This window comes from Dendropsophus ebraccatus, chromosome 12 (assembly GCF_027789765.1).
Source record: "Dendropsophus ebraccatus isolate aDenEbr1 chromosome 12, aDenEbr1.pat, whole genome shotgun sequence".
In the NCBI taxonomy this organism is placed as follows: domain Eukaryota; kingdom Metazoa; phylum Chordata; class Amphibia; order Anura; family Hylidae; genus Dendropsophus; species Dendropsophus ebraccatus.
The window spans coordinates 23,028,370-23,035,769 of record NC_091465.1 but is presented as its reverse complement, the minus strand read 5'-3'; the positions used below and the strand labels follow the sequence as shown (position 1 = coordinate 23,035,769).

General features: G+C 44.0%; 4 non-coding genes across 4 annotated transcripts; 2 read left to right on the top strand and 2 right to left on the bottom strand.

Annotated features, from left to right (window-relative positions):
- Positions 1-3,074: 3,074 nt before the first annotated feature.
- TRNAF-GAA (transfer RNA phenylalanine (anticodon GAA)) lies at positions 3,075-3,147 on the top strand. Its single transcript has one exon. It is a non-coding gene; the product is annotated as a tRNA-Phe (tRNA).
- Positions 3,148-3,953: 806 nt separating this feature from the next.
- Positions 3,954-4,026, bottom strand: TRNAF-GAA (transfer RNA phenylalanine (anticodon GAA)). The gene has a single exon. It is a non-coding gene; the product is annotated as a tRNA-Phe (tRNA).
- Positions 4,027-5,437: 1,411 nt separating this feature from the next.
- On the top strand, positions 5,438-5,519 carry TRNAL-UAG (transfer RNA leucine (anticodon UAG)). The gene has a single exon. It is a non-coding gene; the product is annotated as a tRNA-Leu (tRNA).
- A 564-nt stretch (positions 5,520-6,083) lies between these two features.
- On the bottom strand, positions 6,084-6,156 carry TRNAF-GAA (transfer RNA phenylalanine (anticodon GAA)). The gene has a single exon. It is a non-coding gene; the product is annotated as a tRNA-Phe (tRNA).
- Between the last annotated feature and the right edge of the window lie 1,244 nt (positions 6,157-7,400).

Sequence of the window (7,400 nt, the reverse complement as noted above, 5' to 3'; positions counted from 1 at the left end):
CTGCGAGTTCCCAGCTGCGGATACCTTCCCAGTAACTTCAATGAGATGACATACTCGCAGCGTTATTGTCACCCCGCTGCGAGTATTGAAAAGTCAGCCCCTTAACCCCCGCGGCCCGGGTACATACATTACTGGGTCCACGCTGTGGCTTGCTTTGGGGGCTTCCAGTGCTCAGCCAATCGGTGCGCTGCGGTGAGGCATGTCAGCTCTTTGATCGGAAAAAACGTAACATTGGGATGGTGAGGCAGGCGGGATTTTGAGCAGCGTCTGCGGTGGGGGTTCCAATCAGAACTTCCGGCTGTTTTGCTCAGTGTGAACAGGCCCTTGTGGAGAAAACATGCATGTGTGCATCTGTTTGGATCTGTGGGGGGGTTTTTAGTGTTCCCAAAAACACGGTTGATCAGGCTGGGTTCACACTACGTTTTTGCAATCCGTTTTTTTTCCATCCGTTTTTTTGCAAAAATCAAATGCTTGTGTGTGCATCTGTTTTGATCCGTTTTTCTTTCCATTGAATTCCATTATAAAAAAAGAGATCAAAACAGATCCATTTTTTTTTAACGGACACAAAAATGAGGTTAACAAAAAAAATTTTGTAGGTAAAAAAAAAAATGGATTTGCTTTAATCTGTTTTTTTTTTTTTTATAATGGAATTCAATGGAAAAACGGATGCTCACACATACATCCATTTTTTCCATCTGTTTTTCATCCGTTTTTTGCATAAAAACAGATTGCAAAAGTGTAGTGTGAACCCAGCCTCACGTGTTTCTTAACATTGAAAGTAATCATTTAAAGGAAATCTGTCAGCTCCTATGGAGGGGGAGTGGTGATGGTTTTGTGCTGCACTTTGGTCCGCCTCACCACTACCTCCTCCCACCTTGTATTGAATATTCATGGCGCCCGGCCTCCTAGCGACGGCATCTGCAGCTTCCGTGGTGTGTCGGAGCGGCGCAGGCACACTGAGGGACAAAGCCTATGCCCTCAATGGCTTCGCTCAGTGCCACTACGGCGCACTACGGCGCATGCACGAATCATGCCGTGGGAGTGTGCGCGCACTACACTGAACCAGGAAGTTACAGATGCCGTCGCCAGGAGGCCGGGGGACGGGCGCCATGAATATTCAATACAAACTGGGAGGAGGTAGTGGTGAGGCGGGCCAAAGTGTGGCACGAAGTGCGGAACAAAGCCATCACCACTCCCCCTCCATAGGAGCTGACAGATTCCCTTTAAAAACAGATACATTACACTCCCAGCAAAACACAGTGTGCACCAAGCCTTAGGGCCGTAGTGTAAACGGGGCCATACTTACGTGCTTGTTTGTTTTTTACAAGTAACTTACCACTTTTACGGATCCACACAAAAAATACGGACACCTTATGGATGCATTTTTGCAGATAGCGAGCTAAAAATCAATTGAAAGGGGTACTTTCAAATTTTTTTTCGAATCAACTGGTGTCAGAAAGTTATACAGATTTGCAATTTATTTCTATGCAAAAATCTCCAGTCGTCTAGTACTTATCAGCTGCTGTATGTCCTGCAGGAAGTGGTGTATTCTTTCCAGTTTGGAGAGAAGGAGAGGTTTTCTATGAGGTTTTCTGATTTGCTGCTGCTCTGTTAAAGGGGTTATCCAGCGCTACAAAAACATGGCCACTTTTCCCCCTCTCTTGTCTCCAGGTCAGGTGTGGTTTGCAATTATGCTCCATTTACGTCAACTGGAACTGGCAAAAGATCTGCACTGACCCCCCCTACATTAACCCCCCCCCAGCATCTTACCACAGATGCTGCCGGGGGGGGATGTCCGTTACAGGCGTTCCATGCAGAACAAGGAACGTGTGAATGTGGCCTTAGGGTGTGTTTACATAGAGAGAGTTATCTGACAGGTTTTTGAAGCCAAAGCCAGAAACAGGCTATAAACAGAATAGGTCTTGAAGGAAAGACTGAGATTTCTCCTCTTTTCAAATTCATTCCTGGCTTTGGCTTCAATAATCTGTCAGATAACAGCCTTATGCTACGTTTACACGAAGTGATAATTCGGCCGATCGATCGTTTAACGATTTTGAAGCAACGGTTTGTTTTTTATAACGATCAGCGTTTAGACAGAGAAAAATCGTTAGAAAAGTCATTATTGCGATCGTTTTTAAGATCGCCCATCTAACACATAGGGTGAATCTTTGAAAGACTGTTTACACGAAGCGAAGGTTTAGCAAACGACCAATGACGATTTGAGAATACAAATCACAATGAGCGATTTTTCGCTCGTCGCTTGATCGTTCGCTGTGTTTACACGGAACGATTATCGCTCAAATGCGATCGTTATTGCGAAAATTTGAACGATAATTGTTCCGTTTAAACGCAGCATTAGCCATGAGAATATAAGGGAGATTTACTACGCAGTCTCATGTGTGTGACTCCTCTAATGGGGATCAGTGTATATTTAGTGACTGATTTATTAAAATGTAGCACTGCCATAGTGAAAGTATCTAAGTAAAAAGTCGCAAAAAAGCAATAATTGCGCAAGCATATTCACCTGGTACTGACCAGACGTAGGCCTACACCTATTTGTGAGACTCTTTAAAAAGTCGCACATGATAAATTGGGCGCTAATCCCGGATTATGCAAATTTTTGGGGTAAGTACTCAAAACAGACAAATTTAAAAAAGTTGCATCTAATAAATATTTGCCCGTCAAATACTGGTTCATTAATAAAACTTAGACCAAAAATAGGCGAAAAATGCAATTATTCACCTACAAATAGGCACAAAGCCTTAATAACTTTCTCCCTATGTGTCAGTAAGTGATGTATGTATGTATGTATGTATGTATGCATGATGAGGCTGTATTGGAGTGGAATCTATAGAAAACTCCCCATAAACTGCCATAGTGTGGTCGGGAGTAAGGCTATTGTTACACGGAACGATAATCGGCCCTATCCAGCCAATTATGGTTCTGTGTAATAAACACAAGGATCATCGGCTGATTGTTGATATAGGTTTGGACCTATAATTGTCGCGTTGCTACGGGTAACAGCGGTGCGCGGCCGGCGGCTGACATTAACCTTTGGCTTTTCCTCTTACCCTGCCGAAATAGCTCAGTTGGGAGAGCGTTAGACTGAAGATCTAAAGGTCCCTGGTTCGATCCCGGGTTTCGGCATTAAGTTTTACAGTCCAATTCTTTGAGTGGAGAGAAGAGGCGCATGAGAAATCCCATTGAAGCAATAGGACAGGCAGAATGATAAGCGGACTCCGCTCGTAAATTCCACTTCTTTTACTCAGTGTGCAAGGGCCCGATAATAACTGCAAACGAGCGCCGATCTACTAGATCAGCGTTCGTTTACTGGACCTATTACACGGCCCGATATTCGTTTAACAAGGGCTGCATGGACATCGTTACCAATGTCCTTGCAGCCCTTGTTTAGACTGCATACATTACCTATCCATGCTGCAGGGCTCCTCTTGCGGTCTGCTTCTCCCCGGGTCCCGCGCGCTCCAGCTTCTGAGTGGCCTGTCTTACCTGACAGGCTGCTCAGCCAGTCACTGCCCGGGACAGCCGGGGCCAGTGATTGGCTGAGCGGCCTGTCAGCTAAGGTGGGCCACTCAGGAGCTGCAGCGAGCGGGATCCGCGGAGAAGCGGACCGCAAGAGGAGCCCTGCAGCATGGATAGGTAATGTATACCGTTTAAACAAGGGCTGCAAGGACATTGGTAACGATGTCCATGCAGCCCTTGTTAAACGAATATCGGGCTGTGTAATAGGCCCAGTAAACGAACGCTGATCTAGCAGATCGGCACTCGTTTGCAGTTATTATCGGGCCATGTATCCTAAGGGCCCTTGCACACTGAGTAAAAGAGGTGGAATTTACAAGCGGAGTCCGCTTATCATTCTGCCTGTCCTGGGATTTCTCATGCGCCTCTTCTCTCCACTCAAAGAATTGGATTGTAAAAATAATACAACCATGATCTGCCGAAACCCGGGATCGAACCAGGGACCTTTAGATCTTCAGTCTAACGCTCTCCCAACTGAGCTATTTCGGCAGGGTTAGTGGATGAAGCAAAGGTTAATACACACAACAATGGCATGTGGCCGAGCAGCACAGGGAAACCCTGCCTTCCTATAGACATCTTATACAAACAGGAGAGACCGTGAGTGGGGGGGATGGGTGACCCAGACAGGGCGGGGATAGTGCAGACACCATCAGTAGCATCTGGCAGCTTTACATTAGGCTGCATTTACATCCCATTTTAAGGGTGCGTTCACACGTACAGGATCTGCAGCAGATTTGATGCTGTGTTCAGTTATTTAGATCAAATCTGCGGATCACACCATCTAATTCCGCTGCGATACGGTACGTGTGAAGCTACCCTTAGGATGCCTTCACACACACCGGATCCGCAGAGGATTTCACACTACGGATTTTACGCTACAGATTCGCAGCGAAATCCACTGCGGATCCAGTGTCAGTTTTGAGGGTTTCCGGCGTCTGCTAGTCCCGCTCAGCCAATCAGTGCGCTGCCCCGCCGCAGCCACTGATTGGCTGAGCGGGACGTCCTGCTGAGAACCCTTGAAGCAAGCCGGAGCGGGGAGGAGGTGATGTATGCTCCGGCCGCCGGGGGGTTAATTTACATACTCGCTGCGAGTATGTATTCTCGTGTGGTATAGTTTGTAAACTGCTTTTGAATCAAGGGAGCTTTAAAATTGAATAATAATAATAAAAAGGGGTTAAAGGAGTACTCCAGAAAAAAAAAAAAAAAGATTTTAATCAACTAGTGTCAGAAAGGTATATTGATTTGTAAATTACTTTTATTTGAAAATCTCCAGACTTTTAGTACTTATCAGCTGCTGTATGTCCTGCAGGAAGTGGTGTGTTCTTTCTTGTTCTATTCTTTTGTCTGACACTGTGCTCTTTGCTGCCACCTCTGTCCCTGTCAGGAACTGTCCAAAGCAGAGGAGGTTTCTATGGATTTGAAACTGCTCTGGACAGTTCCTGACATGGACAGAGGTGGGAGCAGAGAGCACTGTGTCAGATTGGAAAGAATACACCACTTCCTGCAGGACATACAGGAGATCAAAAGTACTGGAAGACAGAAGATTTTTAATAGAATTAAAGGGAACCTGTTACCCCCCGTGTCGGGGTTGACCCCCCCGCTAGAGACCCTTATACTTACCCCGTGCACGAAGTCCCGCTCCCTTTGCCGAGTTATCACCGTGGGAAGCCGGGCGAGCGCGCATCAGAGAGGAGTCCGACGCTAATAGAAAATGAATGGAGCCGGGGGGGTGATAGGTTATCTTTAAATTACTGACCAGTTTCTGACCAGTTGATTTGAAAGGAAGAAAAAAAAAAAAAAAAAAAAGAGTACCCCTTTAAACTCCTCAGATAACAGGACAGGGATGTCACACAGTAAATAATCTCTAGCAGTCATTGTCACTCCTGTGATATTCCCATATGGTAGCGTGGCCGAGCGGTCTAAGGCGCTGGATTTAGGCTCCAGTCTCTCTGGAGGCGTGGGTTCGAATCCCACCGCTGCCAATTAACTTTTTATTTTTTAATTATCATTTTATTCTTCTCACCTTGTGCTTTATTATTACAATAACAGAATGTTTCCTGCTAGAATCAATTTACAGAATGTTAAAAATATCAGGCCAATAAAATATATATATATAAAAAAAAGCGTCCACTGAGAATACTGACCACTAGGTGGCGCTGTTTTTCATCGGATGAATTAGTGAATTTTCTATTTGTTTCATTAGTAATGAATGTAAACGTCTACCGTTTATGTGGCTGAAGAGGTTAAAAAAAAAAAAAGCCAGAGAACAAGAAAGTTTTTCCTTCACTTTAATGGGTGCTATGTTATGGCTTACATAAGTCTTAGTGCATAAACTTTTACTTTGTTGGTTCTTTTTATTCTAATACTATAACCTTTGTGCTGTAACAGCGTCACTACTACAATCCTACATGGCGTGTTCTCACTCTTCCTGTATGTGGCAACATTCATATGGTTGTCACTATGATAGGAGTGAATATATTTATACTGCATTATATTATATAATTTATCTGATTTAACCTTAAAAAAATATCACTACAACCATGATCTGCCGAAACCCGGGATCGAACCAGGGACCTTTAGATCTTCAGTCTAACGCTCTCCCAACTGAGCTATTTCGGCTTGGTCTGGAGTAACGTGACTGTGAGGCGGGACTCTGAGGTCAGGTGATCCTTTTTTTTTTTTTTTTTTGCCTGCCTGGTGCAGAATATATTGATTTGGTGCTATGTTGTATGTTGCGATAGAAAGGAGGACAAAGACACCTGTGGAAGAGTGCAGCATCATTTTCATACAAATATTAAAGCTGTAAATCCATTCCCTCTAAATGCCAGCCCATCTATATAAATATCCTCTGCATATGATAGAAGAGGGTCTCCTGGTTGAAACCCCCTTTATTATCCAGAGTAGAGAGACAGGCTCCTGTTCTAGCAGACTTTAAAGGGGTTGTCCAGCGAAAATCTTTTTCTTTCATATCAACTGGTGTCAGAAACTTATACAGATTTGTAATTTACTTCTATTTAAAAATCTCAAGTCGTCCCATACTTATTAGCTGCTGTATGTCCTGCAGGAAATGTTTTATTTCCAGTCTGACACAGTGCTCTCCGCTGACATCTCTGGCCGAGAGAGGAACTGTCCAGAGCAGGAGAGGTTTATTATAAGGATTCATAGGAAACCGAGACAGAGTTCCTGACTTGGCCAGAGATGGCAGCAGAGAGCACTGTGTCAGACTGAAAATAAAACATCATTTCCTGCATAACATACAACAGCTAATAAGTATGGGAAGACTTGAGATTTTTTTTAATAGAAGTAAATTACAAATCTGTATAAGTTTATATCAGTTGATTTGAAAGAAAAATATTTTCGCTGGACAACCCCTTTAAAGGGGTTATCAGGGTTAAAAAAAAAAAAACAATATTCTTAACAATCTCCCTTCCCAATACCACCCTATGTCTAATATACATGTATAACTTATCTTGCACCCTTTCCCTGTTTTTTTTTCTTCTTATATTTACCCTTTCTGGAGGTCTAAAAACATCTTCTCTGGGTGCACTCTGACAACACGCTGCCCCCTCTTCCCCCCTCCCTTTGCAGACTCAGGACATGTGATCTCCTCTCTGGGGGCAGGTTAGCTGTCTATTGACTTGGTAACTTGGCCCACAGGAGACAATCTGCACCTGATCACTGCTAGTGAAAGTCCAAGTGCTGCTTTTATAGACTTGCATGTGTCCCTGTGCCTAGGTCTCAGTAATATAGAACATTATAGATCTTTCTCTGCTTGCTGTCACTGAATGCAGCCATATATACCTAGTGTAAGTGTTATGGATGTTCTTAGAGTCTGGATGGAGCTAGAATATTTTCATTCCCAT